This window comes from Athene noctua, chromosome 6 (genome assembly GCF_965140245.1).
Source record: "Athene noctua chromosome 6, bAthNoc1.hap1.1, whole genome shotgun sequence".
Taxonomy (NCBI): domain Eukaryota; kingdom Metazoa; phylum Chordata; class Aves; order Strigiformes; family Strigidae; genus Athene; species Athene noctua.
Window position 1 is genome coordinate 45,347,087 of NC_134042.1, and position 17,881 is coordinate 45,364,967.

Genomic DNA, 17,881 nt, shown 5'->3' on the forward strand with positions numbered 1-17,881 from the left:
GCACGAGACACCTGGATGCTTTGTCCAAGAGACATCCAGCTCTGCGAGTCTGCTGTTCAGGGAGGTGTGGGAAGGTTGGGACAAAACACACTGCTGATCTAATCATACACTCGTTCAGGAGGCACGTGGGAATTGTGAGGGCTTCTCATCCCCATCAGTTACACTCACCACTGATAGCTGTAGCCTGCAGATCTGCTCTGCAGATCTTCTCCCCAGTGCCACATGCATCCATCCAGGCAGCTCATTTTGGACACCCGTGGGCAGCAGGCGAGAGCCCTGTTCACACAGCTTCCACAAAGACTGATCCATGGCAGTCACTTGCTAGCCTTGCTGGCAGCGCCCACATACCTGTCAAAGCATTAGTCTGAGCACAGGGCTTTACCAGTTCCTAGCTGGAAGGCTGTATATAAAAAGAGAGATGAAAGCTTATTTTCAGAGTGTCAGGCTGTGCTGGGTGATCAACAGCTGAAGATCTGGATATAAAGTAGGCATATATGACTTAATTCTCCTTTTGTGTCCTGCACCTTTTTTTTATGGTATTACTATTTAATTGCTAACATTATGCCTGTCCAATAATACCATTTAGCGTTAGTAATACTTAGTGTTATATCTTCAAAGTCCTTTACAAGGTAGTTAAGAATTCATAATTAAAGTGAAAACAACCACCTTGGGCTGGGACCTGCGCTTGTGTTTGACAAAGCCAGGCAGGTGCCTGCAGTGCTGTGTACACTGGGATGAGGAGCTGTGTGATTCACGGCAGGGTTAAGCCAGTGAGAAGAGCATGGAGAGATAATGCAGGGTGATGTTCTCCAAGGCACGAACGGTCAAGACGCCATGAAACTTTTTCTGCTGAATCTAATGGCATGTGGAAGAGTCTCAAGTGATCAAGGGGGAGGGTGAAATAATTCTTCAACCAATAGAGCTTGGCTTTGATATTGTCTTCTTCCTTAAACACAGGACTGAAATCTGGCAGTCAAAAGTAGTAAATCAGTCAGAAATGATTTGTTTCTGTAATCTTGACTTCGAGGATATGCATTACAGCAGCCATCACACAGAAGTTAGGAAAATACATCACAGCCTGTATGCAGCCCTTTGCCTTCAGCTGTGTCCATGGAGTATCAGACAACTGCATCGCTATACAATTAAAATTCAATAAAACAACTAAAAAAGTTCCCAAAGAGCACTCTCTGGTCAATTTGTTGCAAGGACAGCATGAATCAGGTGTTTGCCAAGGCAGGGCAGTCAGGTTGTAACCAGCTTTGACTGATGCTTTCTGCAAGACATCATGTTCTCGGGCTCCAGCTGAAACAGCACTCCATAAGGTGCAGGGTTCACTTTTGCCTGGAAAAGAAAAATTTCCTCACAGAAAATAAGGGCTCCAAACCTGGCAGAGTTTCTTTAGACACATCTGTGGCTATAAAGAGGAGCTTGAGTAAGTAGGTACATTTGGTTTTGTAGCCTTCAAATACAGGACCTGGCTCACTTTCACTGTTTAAAGTTGGTTGATGTTTTATCAGCACAGATTGAGGAGAAACCCAATGCATTGGCACTGGCAGGAAGTGGCTTCTGGAAAGTTACATTTTTCTTTGGATAGCCATCTGACCTCTGGGTGTGTAAAGCAAATCAATCTCAATATTTATATCCTCTCACTTTGTGAAGTCTAAGCCAAAAGCTATCTAGTATCAAATGGAGCAAATCTAGGGAATTCCTTCCTCTCCCCCCTCCAAAGACCCTCTTCTGAAGTTCTAAAAAAATCCCATTTGCTCCATGTTCACATAACTGTCTTCCTTTCACAGTTCTATGAGGACAGGCTGAGAGAGTTGGGGTTGTTCAGCCTGGAGAAGAGAAGGCTTGGGAGAGACCTTATAGCAGCCTTCCAGTACTTGAAAGGGACTACAGGAAAGATGGGGAGGGACTCTTTATCAGGGAGTGTAGGGATGGGATGAGGGGTAATGGCTTTAAACTGAAAGAGGGCAGATTTAGATTAGATGTAAGGAAGAAATTCTTCCCTGTGAGGGTGCTGAGACACCGGCACAGGTTGCCCAGAGCAGCCGTGGCTGCCCCCTCCCTGGCAGTGTTCAAGGCCAGGTTGGACGGGGCTTTGGGCAACCTGGGCTAGTGGAAGGTGTCCCTGCCCATGGCAGGGGGGTTGGGACTATGCGATCTTTAAAGTCCCTTCCAACCCAAACCTGTGATTCTATGATGCTGTCCCTGGAGCTGAGGAGAGGGGAAAGCAGCTCGTGCCCCGATCTGTGTGAGGTGAAGGGAGCCAAGCTTGGGGAGAGCTATGGAGGCTGTGCAGGAACCGGAGAGCTCTCCCATTTTTGCCTGTTTATGTCCCTGATCTTCTAAATTTGATCTGGGGATGCTGCAGATTTATGACAACACAAAAGCATTTTATTTCTTTGTATCACCTGTGACCCCAAATCTTTCCAGACCAGAAAACGATTCTTGTCCCCGCGCAGGTTTTCTCACTTACTTTCAGCACAGCCCTCTGCCCGCAGCACACGGACACGCACAGCGATCGCGGCCTCGCCCGGCTGTTCCCGGGGGGGCGCGGGGAGGAACAACACCGCGAAACCTCGAGCCCGAGGACGGAGCCGGGTGAGGGCGGGAGCGGGCGGGGAGCGGGGCCCGTCCCCTGGCTCTGGCGGGGCATCCCCTGCCCCACGCACGGCCCGGGGCGCTCCGCGGGGGGCGGCCGTGCCCGGGGGGGAGCGTGCAGAGCCACAACGCCACCGTGGGCAGACCCGGCTGCGGGGGCCGGGGACCGCCCCGGGGAGGCCCCCCCCGTTACTCCGGGCCCTCCCGCCGCGGCGGGGGCCGGCGGAGCGGAGCGGGGCGCCGGCCGGGCCGAGGGGGGCCGCGGCCGCGCCGCCTTCCCGCCCGCGGGCGGGGACCGCGCTCGCTCGCTGGCAGCGGCCGGGGCGGGGAGCGGCCGGTCCCTCCTCCTCCTCCTCCTCCTCCTCCTCCTCCTCCCACCCGCCGCCGCCGATGCCGGGACTGCGCCCGCGGTGAGTCTGCCCCGCCGGGAGCCGCCCGCGGGAAGTTGCGGCGCGGCCGGGCCGCGCCTTTGTGCGGGGAGCGGCGGCTCTGCCCGCCCCGGCCTCGGCCCCCCGGCCCCGCCGCCGCGCCCGGCCCCGCTCCCCTCCGCTGCTCCGCCGCGGCGGTACCTGCCGCTCTTTGTTCCCCGCCGCCGCCTTTGTTCCCTCGGTGTCGGCTTCACCTTCGGCACCGCCCGCGCCCCGCGGGGGGCGCGGAGAGACCCCGCTGCCGCGGCGGGTCCCGTGTCCGTCCGTCCCCCCGCCCGCCGCCGCCAGCCCTTTTTCCGGGGGAAGGGGGAACACAGCGGCGGGAGTTGGCCGGGGGGAGCGCGGCGGGGCACGGCCGGCGGCGGGAGCCGGGTTTTGCGGGAACTCCCGCCTCCGCCGGGCCCGGCCCTGCCCGCAGCGGTGCCCGCCCGGTAGCTCTGCCGGGAGAGTTTCCCCGGCTGGGAGCCGGAGTCGGTTTGTTTTGAGGCGGTGGGGAGCGAGGCCGGGGAGGGGGGGCGCCCCGGGGGGTGCGTGCCGGTAAAGGGAGCGTCCCCTCAACTCCGCGTCTTGCAGGGGTGCCTGGGTTATCGCTTGTAAAGTCGCTATCTCTTGAGACTGATGGTGGAGAGTTATTCAGACAAAGTTCTCACCAGAGAGAAGAGTAACTACTTTCCTGCGAGGGCCACAGGAGGTACAGGCGTTTCTTCAGTCGCTGTGTTATAGCGCCGGGTCGGTGCTGCTGCCGCCCTGGATGAGGCATTGTGGGCTGAGGGCTCACGTTTTCTTTCTTCCCGCTGACCAGGGGCTCCTTCTCTACCGCCTACCTCGCATGCCACCCTGCCTCCCGCCCTCCCTCCCATCCTGCAAGGGCTCCTGGCAGCCCCTCGTCCCCTGGGCGCGGGTGTTGCGGGTCAGTGTTACCGCGGCCCATGGGACGCAGCACGTGGGGCTCTCGGTCTGTGACTTTGTGTCAGGTGCCGTGTGTGCGGGGAATTAAGGGAAGGCTCTGTCCTCCCTTCACCTCCATGACTAAAGCCAGGCTCAGTCCTCTCCCTGTCCCCTCGAGAACAGCGTTGTTCGTTCTTCTCTATTTTGACTGAGAGCTGCTGGTGGAGTTGGGAGGTGGAGCAGGTGCACACTCCTCGAGTTACTCCGAAGGTAGAGAAGAAACTTTGAGCAAGTTTGTTCGAGAGTTTCTCACAACCTTTGTCACATCAGTGACTGTGTGGTGTTCATGCCTCTGCTTCCCTCTTTCAGGGTACCTCATGTCCCGTCTGTGTGTGTGTGTGTGTCCCCCTCTTTCCATCATTCCCATGTTTTTCCTCCCTCTCAGCTTTCAGGGTGATCTCCCATCACAGGACAGACAGACAAAGATGTAAGTGCCATGTGCAGGATCTTGGCTAGTTATTGTGATGGTTGGTCAAGAAAACAAAACCGTAGCTTGGCGGGTGAGTCTGTTCATACCTCTGTTTGAAATGCAATACCTGCGGAAGGGACACACAGGGCCTCCGGCACCAGGTTAGCTGAGTCACGGGCTTCGGCCACTTCTGGGGTGGTTTTATAGCTCCGAGAAGGAGCACGATGGCGGTTGTTAAGGCGGCCCGCAATAACAGTATCCACCACCCCACAGGCACACACACACACAGCCACCTCACGCTGAAATCAGGGCAGCCTAAATAATTGATTCCTATCCTAAGGCAGAAGGCGGCATGTCATAGCGGCAGGGGACGGGGTGGTGCGGACTGAGCGTGTGGTGACAGGGCAGCGGGAGCCCTGGCATCTGCGAGCGATGGCAGCGGGACGAGCTGCAGCAGAGAGGGATGGGCAGGGACCCACGGGAGTTTGGAGGGGTGATGGCAAGTCAGCGGTGACCTCAACAAACGTATTTGCCCTGTACTGATGTGTAACTGTGGCAATGTTTGGGCCCCCCTTGTGCGAGATGCTCTACAGACACATTCAGCAGTGTATAAATAATGTTTGTTCTTCCCTTCTTCATAAAGAAGGGTAATGAATGATAACTGCCTTTTTACCCTAGTTATCTATAAAAACATATATCAAAGCTCCTTTATGTAAACAGTTCTTTACAAATAACCTCAGGAAACTGTATTTTAAGTACTGTTGCTATCATACCGTGTTAAGAATTGAGCATGATGGTTTAAGAGGGGCAAAGGAACTTATTTTTCTCCAACTAAAACTGACCAAAAGTCATTAAAGTAAATGAGAACTTCGTCGGTGTCAGTAGCACTCAGCCAGTCCTGTAGTGTGTTAGCTATTTTTTATTTATTTGTCAGGCAAAGATTTTAAGCATAGACACAATGAAGTAATTCAAGAAGCGGCCTGCGTTACTGGCTAATGATCTAATAGGTTGAAAATGCTTTATCTCCCTAGCTGTTAATTTTAAGTTCTTTGGTATAAGGGAAAGTAACAAAAGAAAAAAATGGTTACTCTTTGTTCCTCTGCAGTTTTTAACACTGGGTTTTATGTTATTTCTTCTGATAAGTTTTTGGACAAAGTTTCTTCATGTTTCAGAAGAAAAATGCTTTGGTTCAGGGGGAAAATGGGCCACAGTTTAGCCCTTTTACTGGGTTCATTATACACGTTGTAAAACCCCTTTACCAGTAATTAATTCTATAAACAGTGAGTTCAGCTCTGCTCCCTTTCCTTGACATCTGAATATAGAATTGAATTAAAGAAAAAATCCCAAAGAGAGAATGAAGAAGCACAGCTTGGAAGATCAGGTATAAAGAGCCTCATTCATTTTGGTTTATCTGTAGTACAGGGATATGCCCTCACTCCATGAATCATCTCTTGACATCTGTTTGCAGCGCTGTTTTCTTAGCAACTGCGTCTCTGTTTTGGATCTGGACTCTCAATGGTGGGGTTTGTACAGAGAGATGTGAAGAGACGATCCAAACTCTTCCTACCAAAGCTGTGCCCTTCAGCTGGTTTACCCAATTTCTTTTCTTCCCCGGGGCGCAATGAACACTGGTTTTAAAAGTCAACCAGCTGAGATGCTTTTTCTGTGTATGTGCAGAGAGATGCTTATCTGTTGCTTACCACAACTGAAGTGTTTCCCTGACATGATCTGGCGGCGTGGGAGAGCACCTATCAGGTTGCAATGGGCTGCGTCATTTCTCATGTTGAAGGAATGAGCCATGTGTCCCACCACACTTGCCCTAGCTTTCCCGCGGTTTATTTTGAACTGTCACGGGACTTTTAGATGTGGGAGAGGACCTGGTCTTGGAGGAATGCTGAAAGTGTAGATAGAGATGGCAAGGACCCACTCCTAGCAACGTGCCTGTTTGAACAAGTAGTCGGATTAGGCGGTGGGATTATACGTGTGGAGTGTGGAGTGCTATATGAGTAACGCTTTGGGGCTGGATCCATAAGCTGCGATTAAAAAGAAGGTGACATTTCATACACCTCTCACCTAATCTTCCTTTGCCTGAATTTCATCCCTGGCCAGTGTGGGTGGAAGACTCCTGTAACTGAGACAGAGGTGGCCACATAGCCACTGGGAGGTCAGGTTGATCTGATTTTTGCCCACTGTGCTCTGTGGCAGGGACTGAGATTTGGCTTGGGTCTGGGACAGTTTTTTACTTCAGCTGATGTGAGCTAATTGGTCTGGAGTATAAATATATGTCTGGGAATTTAAGTGGTAAGTCCGTGCTAAGGGACAGGCTATGTTCACCCTGCTCCCTCCTGTGCTGATGTACAGGTGCCCTAGGAGGAGCGGATTATACCTACTGGACTTTGAATCAAAAAGTACTGTGTATGTTACCCCATAGGATGTGAAGTTGACTGCCTACCCTTCCTGGTCTGACTTGGATCCCGTGGAGCATGAAGGGTGTCAGCAGCAAGTAGTCCCTGTGAAGGATGGACATTATTTTGGCTTGGGATAATGTCGAGAGAGGAAAGACCCCCAGTGTCTGGAGCATTTTGTCTGCGAAGGGATTGCAGAGTGGAGATGGAAAGGCTGAATGTCTCTGAATACTAGCCAGCTTCCTGTGACCTTCATGGTTTGCACACAAGTCCCAGTGTTAGTGAGGGAGTGTACGAAGAAGACAGCCTCTATAGATCACCTAAATCACAGTGTTCATCGCCGGAGATGAAGCAAGCGGCTTCAGTGGAGATGCTAAAGGGCCAGGACAGGGGCAGAAGAGGGAGTGGGGAAAAAACTTCTGTTCAGCTCAGCTGCACACAGAGGAAGGAGCAGAAAGCTGTGCAGGGGAAAGGGCTGATGCAGAACAGGCTGTTATCTCCCACAGGAGGGGAAATGGGGCAGAGCTTTGACTCTGGGCTTAGCTTCAGCCTCTGGTCTCTTGTAGGGAGGCATGTTTGCTTTCTAACCTTCCTGCAGCCTGCTGATAACTCCCAACACAATGCAGCTGCACAGATTGGCTTGAGAGGTTTTTAAGGAATTGCTGACCCTGATACAAACATTACTGTTTGTGGCCAGGGATGAGGAAGAAGAGAAAATAATGGTATTAGTCGTCTGAGCTTTAAGGCTCAGGCTGTAAGTTCTCTCAAAGGAAATGACAATTAACATGGAAAACAAAGCACTTGCAATTACTTTCATGGAAGTGTAGGGAGGAGGCAGAAATGTGGGTTTTACAGGAAAAAAGTTTTGCTTTCTGAGTCTTTTGGCCTGTTGGTTGCCAGGAGAAAGACAAGAACTTGATAAATGATGGAGTGAGAGGGAGAGGCAGAGGGGGGAATGGAAACACTGCTGAACATGCCTTGTTGGTTTGCAGAAAACGGTCTGTGTACAGCCATGTAGCGTTTCTAAAGACACTTCAGAAATCAGTTTGGTTCAGTTTGCATTAATGAGACCTCTGTTTTGGGCTGGGTTGGCTTGTGTTGTTAATAACCACCTACATGATGCAGGGAAAGAAATGAAAGTTGCCCTGCTTCTTGGAGGCTCTCTCTCATGCAGTGAACAATGTGGAGCTTTGCTTGCAGGAATATTTGGTGAAAGCTTCAAGTTCAATGACTAAATGAATCTTCTAGCAAAGCCAAGCCCTCTCGGTGAAGGTGGTTGCATATCGTCTCGTTACAAGATGTTTATGAGGGAGGGAAGCACAGAGCACTTGCACAATGTGTCTCTGGTTGAGACACCCTTACTCACTTGAATGTAAATCAACGGGGGTGTTTCTTTTCTTAGTTCTTTTCCCCCAACTTAAAAGGGTGAGTTTCATCTTGCCGAACAACAGCTATCTGCGTGAGAGACAGTTCTCCAGACTCCTTTCGTAGTCACTAGAGAGGAGCAAACACTTTTGGGCCATGATTCATCCACACTGTATTGGACATCTAAAAATACATTGGACAAACTGCCCTAAAAGTGCCCGTTTCTTGCCATTGTTCCTGCAGAGTTCAAACAATGAGTGCACATGGAAGCATCTCTCTTGTAGCTGTTTAGTGTCAGAGGAGCTGAATCCTGGCCAAAGTGTCTCATATCCCAGCAGAGATTCTAGGAGGGCTCCTGGTGTCCTCATTTCTGCCAGTCTTGGAGTCCATTTAGGTTGCACAGTGTAAGGTGGTGTGCCTGGAGGGCTTTACCCGACACCAGAGAGCTGACAGCAATGTCCAGTTTAAAGCTTTCCTCCTCCCCTGGTCTGTCATTGGATTCAGAAAAGCTTCAGGCTGGACCCGCAGCGCCAGACAATCTTCTGCTATAAATAAGAGGCCGAAGGGGGATTTGCAGAGTGGCTTTTTCAAGGTCGCACATCAGGTTAGTGGCAGAGGTGGAAGCAATGAGGATGACTGCAGGCTCCCAGGGGTGTGTTTCTTCCCCTGCCCGTGTTCCTCGCGGCTGCCTTGCAATCCGCTGCTCTCCTGGGGGTGAGACCGCCTGCCTGGCGCTTGGTGGGTGACGGCACCCGGTAGGTACTCGTTTCCTTCTTGTGAAAATTTCTTGCAAAATTAGATAGGCTGTTACTCATCTTCCTTTCCCTGTCCTTTCTCTACCAAAAATCCATAGTTCAGGCACATAGTTGAATTATTGTGTATCCACTGGGCTGGTGTGGGTGATTGTATGCGTTCTCTCAATCGCAAACGGCTAAATTTTGGAGTGAATGTGCTACAGTCTGGGCTTGCAGTGGCCTAAGACAGCATGTGTGATTATTCAGTGGCATTCAGCTAATGTGCAGAAACTCTTTAAATGAACGTATCTAAACCTTGCAATGCATATCTAAATGCAAAGCTCAGGGAGCTGTGACCTGGTCTCTGAAGTGTTGCTGCCACCGCTGTGTTATTTAGTAGCCTGGAAAAAAAAATCATCACTAGCTCTTCTGGAAAAAGCCTAACTTATCTGCGCAGGTAAACCAGGTATGATAGGGATAAAACTTCTCCTGTGTGGAGAAGGAGTTTACAGCAGAAAGACTTCCTTTGCTAAATGAGCTGAGTGTCTAGGGGACGCTCCTTGTTGAAGGAATTTGCTTGTATAACAGAGATATGAAGTACAGGCAAGTACTGACTGTTAAATGGATCCTGTGCACTTCTGATTTCAGACAAATATCAGAGCATTCTAGCCTTTTTGATGCGTGAGAAGGAATATGATAACCGTGAAATAGAAGGAACATGTTGTCTGAGCCAGGAATCAATTCCAAAAGTTCTGCTTAGGGGGTCTGTGGGTGAACTCCCAAGAGGTGAAACAAATTGCAATTTGATCCCAGAGAGAACGGCTGGGGAGAGGAGGGAAAGAACAAACTATTAAATAAGAGCTGGGAGAAAAGCCAGTCTCCAAAAATAAACATTGAAGATCAATTCCAGGTATTTCCTGGTATTGTCATCCTGCTTCATCAACCACTTGGACTGTAACAAGTGGTTTCACAGTTAGCAGACTGACAGGTTTAGGGTTGGGGTTTTTTTAAAGAAAAAAAAGGGACTGATAGATTGTCTGCAGTGTTGTTTCTTACGCAGAACTGGGTGGGATGTTGGTGATGAAATACCCCTGGGATGGAGAAAGCAGAGCTTGTTATTGTAAGAGGAAAGTAACAGCAGAGCTGTCTGTTTCAGGGGAGTAAAAAATCTGATTTTTCCTCCCAGTTATGTGCCCAGGGCACCTCAGCAGTTCCTAAGGGTGAGGAAGCAGATACTTGTGAAATGTAGGTGTGTGCAAACATTGTTCCTGGGGAGCAGTTGTGCCTTACCAGTGATGTAGGTAGACTTGGAATGGCTTTACAGATAATGTTTGCAAGGGAAGGCTTCACCTTTGAAAAGCTTGGAGGTGACTCTGAACATGTTTCTTCTTGCAAAGATTCTCTGAAAAGCCAGTCCAGGAGCTCACTGTACTGAAAGCCAGTGCATGGATTGTAAGGAAATTGGAGCATATCCTGTTCCCAGGACTGGCGTTAGCGGTCACACGTCATCTCCTTGCTGGATTTTTGTCCTGGACGGTGACTCTGAGAAGTGTATCTGTGCAAGCTGTACAGAAACATGCCTCAGTGGGCTGGAGTTGGCTTGGGTGGCCAGACGTGGTTTGTGGCTTACCTCACCTGCTTGGCTGTGGCCTTGCTGCGGCGGCCCGGCCCAGGAGAGGATGGTATGGCAGCTCTGCTTACACAACCATGTGTTCTCTGTTGCTTGACTGAACTTGTCTATAAGTAACTTTTGTGTTAGTAATATTGCTGCCTTTCAGCGAGGGAGATGCACGGGGCTCACTGGCATTCATCCGTTTTTGTCTTCATTGTGAGAAATCCTGATTCTCAAATGAAAGCAGCCGGGACTGATCTGTGATTCAGACGCTGATGAGGAGGCTCAGCCGTTCTGCGTGTGCAGAAGGGGAACGTGTGAAATAAGTTAGGCATCCTTTAGTCTGGGCTACTTCTGATTAGGAGTCCTTGGCTTTGCAATTGCAACTGTATTTGCAATGGCAACTGTGGTTTTTTTTATTTATTTTGTATAGTGAGAACAGTTTATTCTAGCAGGTTACTGTGTAGCACCATGTTCTTTCTCTTGGGTTGTCTATGTGCAGTTTGGCTGTTTGGTCCTCTCTGGCAACAATACTGGTAAGAATAACAGTGTTTGGCCTGGTTTGCACTGCACACAGAAAGTTATTCTACAGGCTTGAAACTGTGCTATAAATCAGAGATTTAGGTTTGTGTGTTTTGTTTTGGATTTTTTTTTTTTTCCCTAAAGCAACTAATTCTTTGAAAGCAAAGAGAGAGACCTTTAATTTGTCTTAAGCAGTAAACAAAAGTGCTTTACTTACGGAGCAGTGCAGAGGCTCTGCTGAGTTGTCCGAGTGAGGCACTGGTTTTCTCCTGCAGCGGAGGGTCCTGCACAGTCAGCGTGGGAGACAGCACTGTCGAAAGGCCCATTTCATGTCTGCAAAACCAGCACAGACATGCGACCGTGCAGGCTGCACTTGTGGAAAGGCTGCTTTGTCCACAAACCTTGAAGTACCTGGGACAGAAGGTGTAAAAACAAACAACAAGACCCTGACTAGTACTTTGGGGGGGGGGATTTTCAGCTGGAAGAATTATATGGACATGAAAAACTCGCTCTCTGGAGATGTGGCCCCTCCAGGTCAGAGCAGTGGTGTGTTAGGGGAGGAGAGGTAGTTTGCATTGCTGTAGCCTCAGTGGGACATGCTTGAGAGAGAAGCTGATGAATTCACAGCTGCCAGGCTAGGACCTAGCATTTAAATTGTAATTTGCCCTTCAAATTTGGCAAGCTTCATTTGCCATTTGCTTGACAAATCTTGCTTTTGTGTCCTCCTTCTGCCTGTGTAAAACAGCAAGTGCTGCCGGAGAGAGCTACTTGCAGTAGATTCCTTTTCTCTGCTATATTTAGTGATCAAAACAAGTTCGTGATCTTTACAGGAGTACTGCCAAAGCAGATAGGTTTAGCATGAGATGTGCCCTTTCTCTTTTGACTCCCAAATACACATTGCGTTTTGCTTTCCTCCCCTTTCCTGACACCATCAATGGCTCTGTCTGCAGATGTCTGTTATGCAAACATTGCACTGCCACTTCCAGTGATTTTGCTCAGTAAGAACAACTCCCCGCTTTAGTGAAAACTCCTGCGTTTAGATTGCCACTATCCCTACCTTTCTCTTAATTTTCTGAAAGAGCAGTTTACTGCTCTTTAGGAAGATCTTTCTGAACAAGAACAGCTTTTAGATTTAATTGAGAAACTCCAGGCTTTTTATTGCTTAGGCAAGCTTAGGTCAACAGAATAATCTGTTTGTTAACCATCTGACTGTTTCCTTTATTTGGGGAAAAAGGGAATTAGGAAGGGAGCGGAAAGGAAACCTTTGTATTCCTTCAAAGGCAGAATATTACTGGAAGCCTGATTCTCATTAATATCATGTCATTAGTACAAAGCAGGTGTAGTTATTCTATAGTGCTATTTTAAATACATTTTACACCATGTAATGTGGTTCCACTGATAATGGGAAGCTGGCTGCGAGTCTCTATTAAAACACTGACCAAAGAATTTCAGTTGTAACCCAAGGAAAAGAAAGAAACATTTGTAAAAAAAAAAAAAAAAGAAGAACTTCTTGCAAGACTTCTTGCTTGATAAAAGCAGGCAGCGTTGTCCAGTTTGTTCTGATCAGACAGTCCCCTGCGTGAGAGTTAAACTTGCTCTGATTGCAGGCGGTTCCCTCCCCTTTCCCTTCCCTTCCTTTCTCAATTGTAAAAACTGACTCTGGGCCAGGAAGCACTGAGGAAGGGGTACGATGAGCTGCAAGGGAGGGGTACGATGAGCTGCAGGCAGCCCTTTGCTTTTGTGATGGGAACTGCACGCCTAAAGGTCAGAGGTCTGTCTGCGCCCTGCAGCGCTGGGGCTGCTGTGGCCACGCTGCACCCTTACCCCTTGCCTAAAGGAGGCCAGGCAGAGCGTGGCTACACAGCACCATGCCTGGCTACTGGCCTCGTCTGAGCCCAGGTAGCTGGGGCAAAGGGGGTTGGATATAGGCAGCTTTTGTGTGAAAATGGAGAAAGGCTTGTCGGAGTGAAAGGGCAGCTATTGTCATCTTGGTTGCATGCTTCCCAGTCAACTGAGTGGGTAGGAAGAGGCTGTGCTTATGCACTGAACATGCTTCCCAGATACAGCACAGATCTAGAGCCAGCCTGTGTTGCTCATGTTGTTTTTATGATAACCCTTCCCCGCAGCCCCACTATCTGCGGGAAGCAGCCCTGGGGCTGCGGCACTGCTGGCGTGCCGGGTGGCAGGGAAGCATGTGAACAACCCTTGCTTTGGAAAAGCTCCTCCATTCTGGCCTTGTGGCAACACACCATATAAACAACATGGGGTTTTGCATATAATTGAAGGCTTCCAGACATTGCACAGGTAGAGTTGGGCTGGAATGTGCTTATGGGCTGTGTGTTTTGGAAATCGAATTGCCATCTCAACCCTTGGCTTCAATGGAGCCATGAAGTCGCCATAGTATTTTTGGTTTCCTGCATAGCAGTATGCCCTGAGGAGATGGAGGGGCATGGCATCAGCTTTCTGAGCCACCACACATTCATCACTCTCCCTTTTTATGTTAACAACTGTGATTTTGAGTTCTGAGCAGTTCTTGTTTTTATTAATGATGTGGGAAAATTTGGAAAACAGTTGAAAACTGAATGTTTTCTCCAGCTTTAGTAAGTATGCTTTGACACTGCACTTCCACTGCGGAATAGATAAATGTGAGATAGGCTATTCTTCTAAGGGCAAGGAAATGCATCGTGCACCTCCATCGTTCAGCTTTTGTGAGTGTGTGAACAACACTTAGCTCTGTTAATAAAAGCATTTTTGTGTGTGTGTTTACAACAGCATGGAGTTAGTGCAGTTTTCAAACTGTGTAATTGTACCCGGATGACTGATATATTACCACCCCCCCCCCCCCCCCAGAAAAAGAAAAGGTCAAGAAAGACACTTTCCTAACCACGTTTTAAAATTAATTAATGTAATGAGGAGATCCATTGTGCTTCTGTAACAGGAAGTATTACTGATGTGTAAATCAAAGACAAACCAGCAACATTTGCTGGCCTTAAAAAGTGGTGTGGCTTTTGTATACTCATATGCTTGTCCTGGCACGTTTTCAGAATTATAAATAGATCACTGGGAAGTCCCTGGATAACAAAAATGTACTGCTGCTGGTTGTCATAAATAAACTAATAAGAAATGTCTTGGTCTTGCAGCTCTTATTCTTCAGAGGAGTCTTTTTTTGTGCATATAGTTGCAGTGTGTCAGTTCACAGGCGACAAGACTATTTCTGTGGCAATGGAGTATAGCTTTGTGTCCATCTCTGTATCTCTTGAAGATCTAATGCTCTCAGGACTTGATTCTTTCTGAGCAGGGTTGTTCAGCCTTTTCCAAGCTTTTCCCTTTCCAATTCCTTCATCTGCAGCTACTGATAGCTTAGGAAAACCCAAGGCCAGGCTTGTTTCAGCATTATCCCAGGCAGTGCAGAGTCTCTAATGCCATGTGCTCTAATACCACTTATTAAAGGATGGCTGGTACCCATCTGACTGCTGTAGGGTATTATGTAGGATCAGAAGGCTATAGCCTCTTTTCCCTATCACCTTCAAAGTGATGGAAACCTAAACGGAAGCCCTTTTCTTCCTCCATGAAAGGGTGGAGAATGTGCCATCATTGCTTACCGGATGATGACAAATACTTTTTTCTCCCTGAGAAGGAGGTGGGGGAGGTCAGGGTAGATCTGTCGGTGGTACTGTCCTGATTTTTGCTACCTGTGGATCTGGCTTTGAAGGAAAGGGGATCAATATGTTTGCTGTGTGATCCTATTCCAGCTGTGGACATGTATACAATCTGAGATCACACACAAGAGCAATATTGGGAAGCATTTTAAAAGTGGAAGAGGCGAAATTCAGTCAGCAGTAGGACCTTAAGAAAAGAGTGTTTTAGTGCGAAGATTTTGGAAAATGCATGCTTAAAGCAGAACTTCCTCCCCACCCCCGACACTGGGTGAAAAAATGGTGAAACACTTGTAAATGAAGTGTTGAGGAGAAAGCATGACCATCAAACTTAACTCTGACTTAACAGAGGTGTGAGTACATCGAAAGTGAGGGGGAAAGAAAATACTGTAAAAAAGCAAAAACCCAAACCAGCTTGATGTAAGAGATTTTCTGTGATAATTCTTTAGGTCATATTATCATAATCTGGATCCCAACAATTTGCCTTTGAGGGAGGCTGTGACAGACTTACAGAAAAATAGTTTACCTGAAGAAGGTGGCTCAGCAGTACTTTGCATGGCTCATGACTTGCACTTCTGAATGTTACTGCTTCTCTCTGAATGTAAAATAAACGGAGATCTTTGTTAATAACCAAAAAGGAAAAAAGGTCCTCAGTCAGTCTGCATTGTGGAGCTCTAATTCCTTTAGACTAGTTCACCAAAGATAAAAATCTGCCATTTCTGTTCAAGATGTTGGCTCGACTGAATACATGAGTAATAATAATCTGTTGCTAGGAACAGACTTCAGTTTACATGTAGAGGCCTCAATGGAGGGAAAGTCTTTTGAGTCCCTGAGTGGGTCATAAATAATCAGTGGCACTTCAAAGGAGGAAAAGTAAAAACAAACAGTTGGAGATGCCATGCAAAGATGTCTGCAATTCCTATTGCAACACCAGTGGAAAGCATGTAGCCAACATAATTGTGAAAATATGGGGCATGTGTCTACAAAGGCAAAACCAGTGAAGCAGGGATTTTACTAACAGTGGGTTGTAATATTCAGCTACCTCTAGCTGGGCTTGTTTGCAAGGTTATCTGCTGCTTTCAGCTTTAAGGATGCACATCTGAGCTAATTTCATGCCATATGATTTTTCAAGATTGGCTCATGGGGAGGGGTCTGAGGGTACATCTGTGCAGCAAGCTGTGGCATGGCGTAGGGGCACGCAGGGGTGAGCTGTAAACTCAGGGGCTGCAAACGGTCTTACTTGGGGCAGTATAGAAATCACGCCAACTGGTTTACCTGGCTCCCTAATTAGTGTGCAGAGCTGTTTTGTAGAAGTGAACTTAATTAATGAAATAAACATTTTATATTTTAACTGTAGTTACATACATTGTTTTGGAAATGGCAGTGGTTTCACCATAGAGGAGCGTACTGTTTAACTGCTGTTTTTTTCATACAATGAAATCTTATGCTCAGTACTTGGAACACTGAAAGACAAGACTTGCAAACTACCCTCATCCAACTGCAATGTTAAGGCCATGAAATCCTTGCTAATGAATCTTCCAAATCCATATGAAACTTTTTTTCCTCCTTTCTTCTGAGACAAGAATGTCCTTATAAAGTACCCTGCTTAAGAAGAGCATTTCTTAGGTCTCATTGGCACTCTCTGGAAACATGATATTTAAATCAGTGTAATCTCATGATAAAATCTCTGGAATGATTATTTTCAGGTTAGTTTCTTGAAATTTCTAGTCTGCTATCTGCTATTAGGTTTCTTTCTGTCAATGTGCCTATGTCTGTGTGTCAATACCCAGTATGTTTTTTTATCTGCTGGCTAATTTAAGCTGAATTTGGGAAAGGAAGAGAGATTCCAAGGAAGTTAATTTGAAATTACATGATATGACTGTGCTGACCTAATTCCACCTGTGCTTTTAGGTGCCCATTGTGGGAACAGCTGGAGAGGTAAGGGAAGAAGTACTCTAGCAATACCTCCCAGAGGAAAGTCTGGGTTTGAGTCTTATGAGTGCCCGTATCAGAGAAAAAGCTTCTGTTGATGGCTGAGCCACTTGAGCTGCAGGTTGAGCCCAGGTAGTCAAGAACTTACTCCTTTGGAGAACACCATGTGTGTTGGATTTGTGTGTGGTGGGGTTTTGGTAGCGGGATAGGGGGCTACAGAGGTGGCCCCAGTGAGAAGCTTCTTAAAGGTCCCCTGACTTCAAGTCAGACCCACCTCTGGCCAAGGCTGAGACAACTAACGAAGGTGGCTGTACCTCTATGATAACATATTGCCAAGGTTTGAGCCCAGAGGGCAACTGAGCACCACCCAGCCATTCACCCACCCCTTCCCCCTCAGGCTGGGAAGGAGAAAATGAATCAAAAGGCTCAGGAATCACCATAAGGACAGGGAGGGGTGACTCACCCATTAAGGTCATAGGCAAAAGACAGACTCATTAGGGGAAGGAAAAAAGAACATCACTTTAATTCAAAATACTAACAACAACACTTAACAGACAGAACAGGACAATGAGAAGCATTACCACATCTTAGAAACACCTCCTCCCACCGCTCCCCTACTCCTGGGCTGTTTTGTTCCTGATATCTGGGCAGGGAATAGGTGGTACCATCAGTTAGCAGTTTTCTTTTTCCAGGTAGGAAGGAAAGACTCTTCTGTATTCTTCCCCATGCTCCACGTGGCTCTCCTTTCACAGGAGACAGTTCTTCATGAACTTTCTCCAGCATGAGTTCTTCCCACGAGCTGTAGCCTATCCCAGGCTGCTCCGGTGTGGGTCACCCCTGTGTGTTGCTGTCATCCCAGTGCCAGACTATGACAGTGAGGCTTCTCCTCCCTCCATGGTCTCAGTCTTCTTTGGGCACCACTGCTTGTTCCATTGTGGGTTCCTCCACAGGCAAATCTCTGCTCCCCCATGGACCTCCCCAGGTGGCAGGGGGGTGGCCCTGCAATCTCACCGCGGGATGCAGGGGGGCTCTCTGCTCCTGTGCCTCTCTCTTTTCCTTCTTTCCACCAACCTTGGTGTTCACATAGGTGTCCTCCTCATAACTCCTTCTCATGAGTCTCCACCCCCTCACAAGTTCCCCTTCTTAAATACATTGTCACAAAGGCACAACCACTGTCGCTAATTGACTCGTCCTTGGCCAGAAGCAGGTCCAACTTGGAGCTGAGGAAGCTTTTGAGAAGCTTCTCACAGGAGCCACCACTGTAGC

At 48.1% G+C, this 17,881-nt stretch overlaps 1 protein-coding gene across 3 annotated transcripts in view; it reads left to right on the forward strand.

The window, feature by feature from the left end:
* The first annotated feature begins 8,711 nt into the window (after positions 1-8,711).
* The window catches only part of SYNE2 (spectrin repeat containing nuclear envelope protein 2), a 195,187-nt gene continuing 186,017 nt past the window's right edge, over positions 8,712-17,881 (forward strand). For 2 of the 3 annotated variants that reach the window (XM_074908851.1, XM_074908852.1), the window contains exon 1: positions 8,747-8,914. The gene's annotated coding sequence lies outside the window, so the exon portion shown is untranslated. Of the gene's footprint in view, positions 8,915-17,881 lie in introns of all 3 variants that reach the window. The other variant, XR_012633818.1, reaches the window with a different exon arrangement.